A 15,863-nucleotide genomic window follows, 5' to 3' on the forward strand; every position below is an offset into this window, starting at 1 on the left:
AAATGATATCAGAATCTCATAAACCCAGAGCAAATGTCCAGAGGCCCTAGTTTGAGAAACACTGGCATGAAAAGCCCAATGGCATGACCAGCTCCCTGATATGGGACAGGAATTGAGGGAAGGATCAGGGGCTTAAACTGCTAGAGGGTGACAAAATCTGTCTCTACCTGCTCTAATCTACATCTTGTCAAAGCTGGTCTGTTTTCAGATTTACTGGAAAACTGAGGCAACTTAATTGCTCATTTGAGTTCTGATCTTCAACTACTATTCTATATCTGGTGTGGTGCTGCCATGCCTCTCTGATAGTGACTACTTGCCATCCTGCCCAGTGGTAGGCTTAGGAATTAAAAGTCTGAATAGTAGAATCTGGCTGCCCATTGTCCAGAAGTAATGACTGGAAACTCTGTTCTGAAAAATGGTTATGCTATTCCAATTTTTGAGTGTATATCTGTATCATCAGGAGAATTTTAGATAATAGACATTAGGAGGTCTCAAGAGAATGGCATATATGTCTAGTTGTAAAGGATCTTTTGGAGCAAAGAAGAACTCTGACCAAGGAAATGTTCAGACAACTACCAGGAATCCATGAGCTTGACTGCCTTTTACACGAGGGGCAGATAAAAAGATTGTAACTGGCATTGACAACTCCCAACCCAATAAAGAATTTTGAGTTGTTAAAACATGTTGTTTCTAGCCTCCAAACACTGACCCACTTGGGAGAAAATGAGGCAGCATAGTACCAGATCCACAGGATCTGTTCCCAAAGTCCTATTGACAGGCTTGGTCTACTTGCAGCTCACCCTCCATGGTCTTTGGCCAACTTTTCTGTTCATCATAGCTTGATGGGACTTTCTTTTGCATCCTGGAACCAGTTGTCCACAGCCTTGCCTGCTTCAAGTGTCCAAAGACCAAACCTCGAGGAGTAGCTCAGATTATTCCCCAAGTGCTGTCACCAGCCTCATTTGGACTGATGATGCACTTAACAATTTGACTTTCCACTCTTATTTTTCCTGAAACGCAATACTCCCAATTGAGTTCTACTAGCTGTATTTCTGTAAAGTAATCACAAGCATTTTTTAAGAATACAGTGAAATGTGAATGAATGATTTATTGTGTACATGCATACAGCAGAATGCGTGTAGTAGATACGGATCAGTTTTGGAGTTAGACAAGCCTGAGTTTTAACTTCATCTTGCCACATAGGAGCTGCATGAACTTAGACAAATTACTTAATGTAAGATGTAGTTTTCTTATCTGCAAACAGGGATCATAATAACATCTATTTCATAGTGTTATTGAGAGGACTAAATGAAATAGCACAGTGTCTGGCACATAATTGGCACTCAATAAGTGGCAATTTATTATTGTTAATTGAGCATTTATATATGCAGGCCTCCAGATTAGGCACAAGGGATACAAAGATCTCCATCCTCAAGTAGCTCACAATAGATCTGAGATCTTCGCAGGGGCCACTCAGAAGGGGACCAACAATCAGATCTGATGTTAAGTCAACTTAATTTGGGACCAGAGTAAACAGAATTTCCCCTTATCACTCCATCTAGATTAGAATGGGATTAATTCTATATCCTGTGTTCTAGAATTAGACTGCATATTGAGGCTGAGAACATCCAGGTGGGGAGATGGGATGTCAGCAAGTCCAGTTTCCACAATTTCATGGCTCAAACTTGGCCTAATTTGGAAAATCTCAGAATGGTAGCAGAGAGGCTCCTCAGCCATTGTTGAGAGACGTTAATGAAGAACTTGTATCTCACTAATGGCTACTACACAATGAGGCTAGAAGGAACCTCAGGCCATCTTTTCTTCCTAATGATTAAAAACATATGTCTCAAGCAGAATTCATAAAGATATCATTTTAGTTTTTGCCTCCTTATTTCTGAGTCAATACACAAATAGCTTGTTTTCTGGAGCTTCAGGAAAGCCCAGATTGGCACATTAGCCAGGAAGTAAGGTGCCTTCTTTTTGGGCTGGCTGTCCATAATGCATTCAAATCCAGAAAAAAGTAGAAATTTGTTCAAAATCTATCAATCGAGCCATTTTCTCAATGACAAACAGATGGCTCCTTTGAGTTATTCAGAGGGAGAAGGTTTTTTTAAAATTTTTTCCTTTTGTTCATCTCAGTTTTTATGGTTTAAAATAATTGGTATTTAATCCCAATTCTAAAATTGTTAATTAGTTTGTATTTGCTTCACTAAATCTGTTAAATAGATTGTTATCACTTTAGCTGTATCTCTCTGGCAGCATCTGGTGTCAACTTTGCAGAAATAATGTTGGTTTTACAGCCAAAAATCAGAGGTTAAACCTCCAGGACTACAGATGTGACAGCATTAAAGGGAAATTCATCACCCCCAAAGCTTTCATTCCCATATAGTTTAGAATCAGCCCGAGCATGAACCAATGTTCTTTTTTTCCCTTTCATTCTCTAGGAGCACTGTGATTCAGTTCTTTTTGATTTATGAGTGTGGTTGTTGCTGATGAGAACTCCCAGGGAGACCCCAATTTGCTCCACCCAGAGACTTGGAAAGCAGTAGAGAATCTTCTTGCTCAACCCCTTTTCTGTTGCTTTCAGGGGATTCCATCCAGGGCTAGGGCTATCCATCAATTCAGCTAATAATGGGCTTACATGAGGTGAGAGCTGTGCAGGTACAACTCTGCAGTGTCACTCTCCAGACCTCTGGAGCTGCCATCCCCATTTCACTCAAATGACTCCAAGTTTATTTGTTGGACACATTGACCTTCCAGGTGGAATTTCACTTAAGAAAAATTCTACTGATGGAAAAAGATTTTGGAGGTAGCTTTTAATTTTGATATAATTTTACATGTACAGAAAATTGCAATAGTACAAAGAACTCCCATATACCCTTCCCGCAGAGTCACTAAGTTAGCATTTTGTGCCATTTACATTATTATTTGTTGTAAATATTAACGTTTTTTTCCTGAACCATTTGAGAGTAAGTAGGCATTATATTCCTTTACCTCCAAATGTATCAGTGTGTATTTTATAAGAACAGGACATTTTGTTATATAACCACAGTACAATGATCAAAATTGGGAAATTTGGCACTGACAATGTTGTCATCTGATCTTCAGTCCAAATCTAAATTTTGCCAAATGCCTTTATAGCAATTTCTCCCCTGGTCCAAAGTTTGATCCAGATTCCTGCATTGCATTTAGTTGTCATATCTCTCTAGTCTGCTTTAATTTGGAACATTTCCTCAGCTTTTGACCGTGACATTTTTGAAGAGTACAGGTCAGTAATTTTGCAAATTGTCCCTCAGTTTGGGTTTGTCTAATGTTTCCTTATGATGAGATTCAGATCTTACATTGAGCTTCAAGATACATGTTGTGTCCTTCTCAGAACATGGTATTCAAAGGCAGGTGTGGTTGCTTTGCCTCACGGGTGATGGTGGCATTGATCCCTTGGTTACATTGGTGTCCTCTAGGTTTCTCCACTTTAACTTATTTTCCCCTGTGTAATTAATAATATGTGGAAAGATACTTTAAAACTAGGCAAATATCCTATTCCTTATTGAACCATCACTGACTAGTTTTAGCACCCACTGATAATTCTTACTTGTGTCAAAAGACAAAATTACAACAAATTTAGTTTAAAGATCGAATTGACTTCTATTTGCCATTCCAGAATCAGGCAACATCTCATTAAGAATGCCTGCTCTAATGAGCTGAGCAGAAGAGATCGACTTTATAGGCTGAAAAGGGCTGAAGAAAGCAGAAACAGAGAATGAAAAGTAGATTGGTTGTTTCAAAGTTGTTCTTCTTGTGGAGTTACAGCAGAGGGGACTTCCTTATTATGCTGACTCAGGTAGACTGGAATCTCCTGTTTTTTGGAAAAGTTGCCTGTTTCAAAGTTCAGTTTGATGACATGGCACTCAGCACAAAAAATTCCATTGTGGTTTGTCTGGTCTGCTCAGGCCTGGTGCAGGAGGCTCATCCAAAACAGGGGCCTCCCATAAACTTTGTTTAACTCTCGACTCTATTATTACTGTGATGATTGCAAAATGGTCATTTACCTAACTCCATCATTTTTTCTGCATTAATTTGTTGGTATAATTCTATAAGAAAGATCTTTCTCTTATCTTCCACTTATTTATTCATTTATTTAATCATATCAGCATACCCTCATAGAGTCTTATTTTATTCAATTTTGTTTTCTTTTTTGAGATGGAGTTTCACTCTTGCCATCCAGGCTGGAGTGAAATGGTTCTCAGCTCACTGCAACCTCCACCTCCCAGGTTCAAGTGATTCTCCTGCCTCAGACTCCCAAGTAGCTGGGGTTATAGGTATGTGCCACAATGCCAGGCTAATTTTTGTATTTTTACTAGAAATGGGGTTTCACCATGTTCGCCAGGCTGGTTTTGAACTCCTGACATCAGGTAATCTACCCGCCTCGGCCTCCCAAAGTGCTGGGATTACGGGTGTGAGCCACCGTGCCCAGCTTTCAGTGAGTTTGAAGTCATTACTGTTGCTGTGTATTTTGATATTCACGTTGACCCAGATTTGGCCAGGAGAATTCCCCTCAAATTGGTGTCTATTTTTTTTTTTAAAGCATTTCTTTACTTTCTGTGACAAAATATTCCAGGATCTTCTTGTCTCAAATTTGCAATCAGTCATTTCTTCAAGAAAACCTGGTTCCTCATATGATTGTAAGAAACAATGTTTAAAGGCCCTGGGCCAGTGCAGTGGCTCCCACCTGTAATCCCAACACTTTGGAAGGCAAAGGTGGGTAGATTGCTTGAGCTCAGGAGTTCAGGATCAGGCAATGTGGCAAAACCCTATCTCTACAAAAAATACAGGGTGTGGTGTGCCTGTAGTCCCAGCTACTGGGAAGGCTGATTACACCTGTAATTTCAGCACTCTGGGAGACCAAGGCGGGTGGATCACCTGAGGCCATGAGTTCGAGACCAGTCTGGCCAACATGGCAAAACCCCATCTCTACTAAACATACAAAAATTAGCAGGGCATGGTGGCATGCGCCTGTAGTCCCAGCATTTTGTGGGGGGTAGGAGGATCACTTGAGCCCAGGAGGCAGAGATTGCAGTGACCTGAGATTGTGCCACTGTACTGCAGCCTGGGTGACAGAGCTAGACCCTGTCTCAACAACATAAATAAAAAAGATCTGGGAGTAGATATGCTTATTCCTAGTGGCATATCATAACTTATAGGAGTTTTTAGTTTACAGTTCTAGAACACATGGTGTACACACACATACACATCTATCCACCCATTACTTCTAATTTCAATTCTACATCATGGGATTCATTCTAAGCTTCTCCCATTATGTATTTGTACCAGTCATCTCTCACAGTGAAAAATCTGGCTTCCACCATGTGATGGTTAATATTGAGTGCCAATTTGATTGGACTGAAGGATGCGAAGCATTGTTCTTGGGCGTGTCTGTGAGGTGTTGCCAAAAGAGATTAACATTTGAGTCAATCAGACCCACCCTCAATCTTGGTTGGCACAATCTAATCAGCTGCCAGTGAGGCCAGAAGAAAAAGGCAGAAGAGCCTGGAAAGACTAGACTGGCTAAGTCTTTTGGTCTCCATCTTTCTCCTGGGCTGGATGTTTCCTGCCCTCCAACATCGGACTCCAAGTTCTTCAGCTCTGAGACTCTCAGACCTTCAACCATAGATCGAAGACCACACTGTTGGCTTCCCTACTTTTGAGATTTGGGGACTTGGACTGGCTTCCTTGATCTTTAGTTTGCAGAGGGCCTATTGTGGGACCTTACTTTGTGATCGTGTGAGTCAATACTCCTTAATAAACTCCCATATATATATATATATATATATATATACCTATCCTATTAATTCTGTCCCTTTAGAGAACGCTAATACACACCATTTCAATCTATTTATTTATTTGCTTAGTCCTATTTTTCACAGAAAGTAGTTTCAGGATTGCTACCTCATGTTACTGCGAAATACAAACGTATAAGTGGAATTATTTACTGACCGTTCTTTCTGTCTTTAGATTGAGGGTATAGTCAAAGGACTGGGCTCAAAAGTTACTTGATTTTTCTCTTGACTTTATTAGTTATCTTGTTTTTTCCTTTCACTATGGTTATGCTACACTATTAGGCTGTTTTTTTCCTGTTTATGTTCTATTTTAGAGTTTTTAGCTGTCATTTTAATTGATTTGATTTAATTTTTTAAAAAGTATTTAAAACATTAACATGATTTCAAATTCAAAACTATATTACAATTTATCCTCACTGACATATCCCTCCTCTATCTAACCTGGTTCCTATCTACCCTGTAGGGAACCATTCTCCTTAGTTTCCAGCTTATCTTTTCTCAATTTCCTTTCGCAACTAAGTAAGCATACATGTAATTTTCTTATTTCCTCTTCCTACACAAAAGTTAGACTACTATGTATACCCTTTTGCATTTTGCTTCTTCACTTAATATGTCCTGGAAATCACTCCATATTGCTTCATCTTCATTCTCTTTTACCACTGCACAGCACCTCATTGTGTGAATATAATTCAGTTTATTCAGTAAACTTCCTATCTATGAGCATTTAGGTTATTACCAATATTTTGCAAAGACAATGCTGCAAGAAGAAACTTGTACATATATAATTTTGTATTTTTGCAGGCATATTTTTAGAGTAAATTCCTAGAAGTGGGATTTCTGGAACAAAAGGTAAATGCATATAGAGTGTTGTTAAATACTGCCAAATTCCTTTCCATAAGGCTGTGTCATTTTGCATTCCTACCAGCAATGTGTAAGCGTGTCTGTTTCTCCTCAGCCTTGCCAACGTAGAGTGTTGCCAAGTTCTAAGATTTTTGCTCATTATTCGTAGGTGATAAATGTCATTTCAATGTAGTTTTAATTTGCATCTCTCTTCTAATGAGTTGAACAACTTCTCATAAGTGTTTAGGGTCATTTAGTATCTTTTTTAGGTGAATTGTTCATGACTTTTGCTCATTTCCTGTTTCATTTCTTTTCCTTTTTCTTTTTTAGAGATGGAGTCTCTCTATGTTGTCCAGGCTGGCCTCAAACTCCTAATCTCAAGCAACCCCTCCCATCTCAGCTGCTCCTCATGAGTAGATGGAACTACACACACGTTCCACCATGCCTGGCTTTATTTATTATTCTATCAGGTGTTTTTGCCTCTGTTTTTTGTCCCTCACATTTTAAGAGTTCCTTATATATTATAGACATTAGAACTTCAATTGTGATGTATGTTGCAAATATTTTTCTGAAACTTGTTTAATACCACTAATTCAAATCGTTAGTAACGAAGTATAAATATGTATGCTTGTGTTGATTGTTAATGAACTCTGTCGCTTACTCGGGTGCATGATTGGGAAATACTTATAAACCTCAAATGTCTTTAATTTAGCCTAGATTAAAATTAAATTTAAGTAGACTTTCCAACAAATGGTATTGGAGCAATTGCACACAATGGCAAAAAAAAAAAAAAAAAAAACCCAACTCAACCTAAGTCTCATGTCTTATGCAAAAATTAACTCAAAATGGATCACAGATTTAAATAACATAATACTATAAAACTTTTAGAAAAAACAAGAAAATCTTTGGGATCCAGAGCTAGGGAAAAGTGCTGAGACTTGATAACAAAAGCACAATTTGATAGATGTCATCAAAATTATTAACTTTTGCTCTGTGAAATCTCATGTGAAGAGGATGAGAAAACATCTGTGGACTGGGAAAAATGATTTGCAAACCACATATTTGGCAAAAGACTGATATCCAGAGTATATAAAGAACTCTCAAAACTTAACAGTAAAAAAGCTAAACAATCTAATTAGAAAATGGACAGAATATATAATATCAAAATAATGGCACAACCACTCTAGGAAACAATTTAACAGTTTATTGAAAAAAATGCAACTGCCATGCCACTTAACAATTACACTCTCTGGCTTTATCCTGGAGAAATACTTACAGAGAGACCAATGCATAGATATTTATAGCAGCTTTATTTGTAATGGCTTAAAACTGGAATCAGTCCAGGTGTCCTTCAACAGTTGAATGGTTGAACTATCTGTGGTACATATGTATCGTGGAATACTACTCAACCATAAAAGGAACAAACTACCGGTATTCATATATGCGACAATTTGGATGAATCTGCAGGGAATTTTGCTGCATGAGAAAAGCTATTACCAAGAGGTTGCATACTGCATGATTTCATTTATATAACATTCTTGAAATGAGAGCAGTTTAGAATTGGGAGACAGACTGGTGGTTGCCTGGGGTTAGGGCCTAGGGTAAGGGAGGTGGCATGGGAGGAAGAGAGGTGTGATTATGAAAGGTCAGATGAGGGATCCTGATGGTGTTGAAATGTCTTCACTGTGTGGTAGAGGCATGAGTGTAACACAGGCGATAACAATGTATGATCCCTTCTCCCCTCCCACACACAAATAAGCACAGGTATAACAAGGGAAATTAGGATAAGATGGTGGATTGTATCAATGCCAGTATGCTGGTTTTGATTTTATACTATATATAGTATTGCAAAACAAAACATATTTTGTTACCTCTGGGGAAGCTGGGAATAGTGTACAAAGACACTATTATTTCTTATAACTGCATGTAATTTTATAATCATCACAATACAAATTTCAATAAAAAAAGTTAAAGCCAAAGCCTACAGGTTTTTAGCAAAAACCTTGAGGAAAGCTTTAAAAGAGCTATCCACCCACCTGCTTTGACAATGTAGCGCTCTGGATAAGCAATTAAGCTTTATCGAGACCAGTGCTTCTTAAATGGGGTCAGTACCACCCCGTGGGGTGTGCTTGAAAATGTCTGGGAGTGGCTATGGTTGTCACACTGACTGGGGGGTGTCTTTGGTACTCAGTGGATAGGGCCAAGAATGCTAAATATCCCATAATGCATGGGACAACCTGACACGTGGTGAGAATATTCTTAACCCCAAATGCCAGCAGCATTCCACTGAGAAACAAGAATAGATGGCTAGGGGAGGACTCAAGATGGCGCTGTGAGAATAACCCAGGATTGGAGCTCTTCTTGTTGAATCCGCAAACGGTGAGTCAGAGCGGCATTTCCAGACTGATCTTTGTTGCCCACAGAACGGGGAAACTCCCAAGTATAAAAAAGACACGGGACGCCAGGCAGTAGGTCTGCCTGGCGAAGCCGGCAGCCGGGGCGGTGGCGGCCGGCCCTACCCAGCAATCCCCACAGGGCGCGCTTGTCTGGGTGCCCTGTTGAACCGGCAACCTGAGACTTGAGAGGGCTGGACTTGAGACTGAACGAGACTTGGACAGTAGGCCAGCCCAGGGGATTGCAGGGATTGGGATACCCAGTGGGATGAACAAAACCGCGATTTCAAACTATCCCGAGCAGACGGTCCGAGATGCTCTGTGGGGGAGGGGCGTCAACCACTACCGAGGCAACCCGCCCCAACTGAGATACACGCCCACTGCTGATGCAGCCAGCCGTTGCCGAGGCAACCCGCCCCAACTGAGATACACGCCCACTGCTGAAGCAGCCAGCCATTGCCGAGGCAACCCGTCCCTACTGAGATACACGCCCACTGCTGACGCAGCCTGCCGTTGCTGAGGCAACATGCTACAATGAAGAGACTCCGCCGCAGGGCGTGGCGGAGACCACAGCAGAGCCGGCAGGAACAGCGCGAGTCACACAACAGCAGGGCGGAGCCTCAGCAGCCAAACAGTGGCTAGTCTGCCTTCTAGCTGGGCAGGACACCTGATCGGACATCCAAAAATAAAGCCCAAACCCCTCAACACAGAGCATTTGAGAAAAAAAAAAAAAAAAAGGGTTTTTTAATGAGCTCTGTTGCAGCAGAATCAAACATAGCAGCCTAACAGCCCTGAATGAACAACAGAGTGCACAGCTCAGCCATTAAACCCCTATAAAGTACAAACTGTCTCCTCAAGCAGCTCCCTGACCCCTCTATATCCAAAAGACTGACATTAGGCAGGCATCATCCTGGGACAAAGAGAGCAGAAAAAGAAACTGGTAGCATCCCTTGCTGTGCCACAGCTACTAGAGGTGCACCCCAGACAAGCAGGGTCTGGAGCGGACATCAGCAGTCGTACAGCGAAGGGGCTAGACTGGTAGAAGGAAAACCAAGCAACAGAAATACTTCATCATCAACATTCTGGGTGTCCACTCAGAGACCCAAACGAAAAGTCAGCAACTACGCAGACGACCAGCGGACAAATCCACAAAGATGGGAAGAAACCAACGCAAAAAGGAGGAAAACACCCGAAACCAGAACACCTCGCCTCCTAGAAAGGACCAAAACTCCTCACCAGCAAGGGAGCAAAGCGGGACGGAGAATGACTGTGACGAAATGACGGAATTAGACTTCAGAAGATGGATAATGAGAAACTTTTGTGAGCTAAAAGATCATGTATTAAATCAATGCAAAGAAACTAAGAACCTTGAAGAAAGATTTGAAAAAAGATTCGAGGAAATGATAACAAGAATGGATAACTTAGAGAGGAATATGAATGAATTAAAGGAGCTGAAAAACACAATACGAGAACTTTGTGAAGCAAACACAAGTTTCAATAGCCGAATTGACCAAGCAGAAGAAAGAATATCTGAAGTCGAAGACCAACTCAATGAAATAAAATGAGAAACCAAGATCAGAGAAAAAAGCGCAAAAAGGAATGAACAAAGTCTCCAAGAAATGTGGGACTATGTGAAAAGACCTAACCTACGTTTGATAGGTGTACCAGAAGGGGACGAAGAGAATGAATCCAAGCTGGAAAATACTCTTCAGGACATCATCCAGGAAAATTTCCCCCACCTAGCAAGACAAGCCAACACTCAATTGCAGGAAATACAGAGAACACCACAAAGATATTCCGCAAGAAGAGCAACCCCAAGGCACATAATCGTCAGATTCAACAGGGTTGAAATAAAGGAGAGAATACTAAGGGCAGCCAGAGAGAAAGGTCGGGTCACCCACAAAGGGAAGCCCATCAGACTCACAGCAGATCTCTCGGCAGAAACACTACAAGCCAGAAGAGAGTGGGGGCCAATATTCAACATTCTTAAAGAAAAGAACTTTCAACCCAGAATTTCATATCCAGCCAAACTGAGCTTCAGAAGTGAAGGAAGAATAAAATCCTTTGCGAACAAGCAAGTACTCAGAGATTTTGTCACCACCAGGCCTGCTTTACAAGAGCTCCTAAAAGAGGCACTACACATAGAAAGGATCAATCAGTACCAGCCATTCCAAAATCACACTGAATGCTAAAGAGCTTCAACATAATGAAGAATCTACAACAACTAACAGGCAAAACAGCCACTTAGCATCAAAATGGCAGTATCAAATTCACACATAACAATATTAACCCTAAATGTAAATGGACTAAATGCACCAATCAAAAGACACAGACTGGAAAATTGGATAAAAATCCACAACCCATCAGTGTGCTGTATCCAGGAAACCCATCTCACATGCAAGGATACACAAAGGCTCAAAATAAAGGGATGGAGGAAGATTTACCAAGCAAATGGAAAGCAAAAAAAAGCAGGAGTTGCAATTCTCATCTCTGATAAAATAGACTTTAAAGCAACAAAGATCAAAAGAGACAAAGAAGGCCATTACATAATGGTAAAAGGATTGATACAACAAGAAGAGCTAACGATCCTAAACATATATGGACCCAACACAGGAGCACCCAGATACATAAGGCAAGTTCTTAATGACTTACAAAAGGACTTAGACTCCCACACAATAATAGTGGGAGACTTTAACACTCCACTGTCAATACTAGACAGATCATCCAGACAGAAAATCAACAAGGATACCCAGGGCTTGAACTCAGACCTGGAGCAAGCAAACCTGGTGGACATTTACAGAACTCTCCACCCCAAATCCACAGAATACACATTCTTCTCAGCACCACATCACACCTACTCTAAAATTGACCACATAATTGGAAGTAAAGCACTGCTCAACAAATGCAAAACAACTGAAATCATAACAAACAGCCTCTCAGACCATAGTGCAATCGAGTTAGAACTCAGAATTCAGAAACCGACCCAGAACCGCACAGCTTCATGGAAACTGAACAACTGGCTCTTGAATGTTGACTGGGTAAACAACGAAATGAAGGCAGAAATAAAGAAGTTCTTTGAAACCAATGAGAACGAAGACACAACGTGCCAGAACCTCTGGGACACATTTAAAGCAGTCTCTAGAGGAAAGTATATAGCAATAAGTGCCCATATGAGGAGAATGGAGAGATCCAAAATTGACACCCTATCGTCAAAATTGAAAGAGCTAGAGGAGCAAGATCAAAAAAACTCAAAACCCAGCAGAAGACAAGAAATTACTAAGATCAGAGCTGAGCTGAAGGAGATTGAGACACGAAAAACCCTTCAAAAAATCAATAAATCCAAGAGCTGGTTTTTTGAAAAGATCAACAAAATAGACAGACCACTAGCCAGATTGATTAAAAAGAAAAGAGAAAACAACCAAATAGATGCAATAAAAAATGATAAAGGGGAAATCACCACAGATTCCACAGAAATTCAAACCATCATCAGAGAATATTACAAACAACTCTATGTGCATAAACTAGTAAACCTGGAAGAAATGGATAAATTCCTGGACTCCTGTGTCCTCCCAAGCCTAAACCAGGAGGAAGCTGAAGCTATGAATAGACCAATAACAAGGTCTGAAGTTGGGGCAGCAATTAAGAGCCTACCACACAAAAAAAGCCCAGGTCCAGACGGGTTCACAGCCGAATTCTACCAGACACACAAGGAAGAGCTGGTACCATTCCTTCTAAAACTATTTCAAACAATCCAAAAAGAGGGAATCCTTCCCAAATCATTTTATGAGACCAACATCATCCTGATACCAAAACCCGGCAGAGACCCAACGAGAAAAGAAAACTTCAGGCCAATATCCATGATGAACATAGATGCAAAAATCTTCAATAAAATATTGGCAAGCCGATTGCAACAGCAAATCAAAAAACTTATTCATCATGATCAAGTAGGATTCATCCCGGGGATGCAAGGCTGGTTCAACATACGCAAGTCTATCAGCGTAATTCACCACATAAACAGAACCAAAAACAAAAACCACATGATTATCTCAATTGACGCAGAGAAGGCATTTGACAAAATTCAACAGCCCTTTATGCTAAAAACCCTCAATAAACTCGGTATCGATGGAACGTATCTCAAAGTAATAAAAGCTATTTATGACAAACCAACAGCCAATATCATACTGAATGGGCAAAAACTGGAAGCATTCCCTTTGAAATCTGGCACTAGACAAGGATGCCCTCTCTCACCACTCCTATTCAATATAGTACTGGAAGTTCTAGCCAGAGCAATCAGGCAAGAAAAAGAAATAAAGGGTATTCAAATAGGAAAGGTGGAAGCCAAATTGTCTCTATTTGCAGACGACATGATAGTATACCTAGAAGACCCCATTGCCTCAGCCCAAAAACTCCTGAAACTGATAAACAACTTCAGCAAAGTCTCAGGATATAAAATCAATGTGCAAAAATCACAAGCATTCGTCTACACCAATAACAGACTTAAAGAAAGCCAAATCAAGAGCGAACTGCCATTCGCAATTGCTACAAAAAGAATAAAATACCTTGGAATACAACTCACAAGGAATGTAAGGGACCTCTTCAAGGAGAACTACAAACCACTGCTCAACGAAATCAGAGAGGACACAAACAGATGGAGAAACATTCCATGTTCATGGTTAGGAAGAATTAATATCGTGAAAATGGCTATACTGCCCAAAGTAATTTACAGAATCAACGCTATCCCCATCAAGCTACCATTGACTTTCTTCACAGAACTGGAAAAAACCACCATAAACTTCATATGGAACCAAAAGAGAGCCCGCATAGCCAAGTCAATTCTAAGCAAAAAGAACACGGCGGGGGGCATCACACTACCGGATTTCAAACTATACTACAAGGCTACAGTAATCAAAACAGCATGGTACTGGTACCAAAACAGAGATATAGACCAATGGAACAGAACAGAGGCACCGGAGGCAACACAACATACATACAACTATACAATCTTTGATAAACCTGACAAAAACAAGCAATGGGGCAAGGATTCCATGTTTAACAAATGGTGTTGGGAAAACTGGCTAGCCATGTGCAGAAAGCAGAAACTGGACCCCTTCCTGACACCTTACACTAAAATTAACTCCAGATGGATTAAAGACTTAAACATAAGACCTGGCACCATAAAAACCCTAGAAGGAAATCTAGGCAAAACTATCCAGGACATAGGAGTAGGCAAGGACTTCATGAACAAAACACCAAAAGCATTGGCAACAAAAGTTAAAATAGACAAATGGGACCTAATCAAACTCCACAGCTTCTGCACGGCAAAAGAAACAGTCACTAGAGTGGATCGGCAACCAACAGAATGGGAAAAAATTTTCGCAGTCTACCCATCTGACAAAGGGCTGATATCCAGAATTTACAAAGAACTCAAACAGATTTACAGGAAAAAAACAAGCCCATTCAAAAGTGGGCAAAGGATATGAACAGATACTTTACGAAAGAAGACATATATGAGGCCAACAATCATATGAAAAAATGCTCATCGTCACTGGTCATCAGAGAGATGCAAATCAAAACCACATTGAGATATCATCTCACGCCAGTTAGAATGGCGATCATTAAAAAATCTGGAGACAACAGATGCTGGAGAGGATGTGGAGAAAAAGGAACACTTTTACACTGTTGGTGGGAGTGTAAATTAGTTCAACCATTGTGGAAGACAGTGTGGCGATTCCTCAAGGCCTTAGAAATAGAAATTCCATTTGACCCAGCAATCCCATTACTGGGTATATATCCAAAAGACTATAAATCGTTCTACTATAAGGACACATGTACACGAATGTTCATTGCAGCACTGTTTACAATAGCAAAGACCTGGAATCAACTCAAATGCCCATTGATAATAGACTGGATTGGAAAAATGTGGCACATATACACCATGGAATATTATGCAGCAATCAGAAATGATGAGTTCGTGTCGTTTGTAGGGACATGGATGAATCTGGAAAACATCATCCTCAGCAAACTGACACAAGAGCAGAAAATGAAACACCGCATATTCTCACTCATAGGTGGGTGATGAAAAATGAGAACACATGGACACAGAAAGGGGAGTACTAAACACTGGGGTCTATTGGGGGGAAAAGCGGAGGGCCAGTGGGAGGGGGAGGTGGGGAGGGATAGCCTGGGGAGAAATGCCAAATGTGGGTGAAGGGGAGAAGAAAAGCAAAGCACACTGCCATGTGTGTACCTACGCAACTGTCTTGCATGCTCTGCTCATGTACCCCAAAACCTATAATCCAATAAAAAATTAAAAAAAAAAAAAAAGAATAGATGGCTAGAATCTTAGCAACTATTTAGTCCATACCTTAAAATTTAAGTTAAATCTATGCTTATTCTATATCTTGTCATCATAAAATTGAGTTTCTAAGTCTGTTTATTAAGATGGACAAAGAGCCTTCCCTTAAACATTTTTAATGTTTATTTTTAAACATTAATATTTTTACGCTCAAAACTAAAATTGTTATAGGAAACATTTATTAGAATATCTTTATTGTAGTAAAGAGTATTTATTTCATGAGTTTTTTTGGGGAAAACTGTCTTTTTCTTTTTTGCTTTAAGTTGTAAACTCTATTTTCTGCAGAAGTTTTTTTTTTTTTTTTTGAGACGGAGTTTCGCTCTTTTTACCCAGTTGCTGGAGTGCAATGGTGCGATCTCGGCTCACTGCAACCTCTGTCTCCTGGGTTCAAGCAATTCTCCTGCCTCAGCCTCCCGAGTAGCTGGGACTACAGGTACG

At 40.3% G+C, this 15,863-nt stretch overlaps 1 long non-coding RNA gene across 2 annotated transcripts in view; it reads left to right on the forward strand.

Annotated features, from left to right (window-relative positions):
* Positions 1-7,219, forward strand: part of LOC144578124 (uncharacterized) — a 135,981-nt gene extending 128,762 nt beyond the window's left edge. For both annotated transcript variants that reach the window (XR_013523304.1, XR_013523303.1), the window contains exon 4: positions 7,008-7,219. This is a non-coding gene — a long non-coding RNA (uncharacterized LOC144578124). The remainder of the gene's footprint in view (positions 1-7,007) is intronic.
* The last annotated feature ends 8,644 nt before the right edge of the window (positions 7,220-15,863 follow it).

This window comes from Callithrix jacchus, chromosome 10 (genome assembly GCF_049354715.1).
Source record: "Callithrix jacchus isolate 240 chromosome 10, calJac240_pri, whole genome shotgun sequence".
Classification (NCBI taxonomy): Eukaryota; Metazoa; Chordata; class Mammalia; order Primates; family Cebidae; genus Callithrix; species Callithrix jacchus.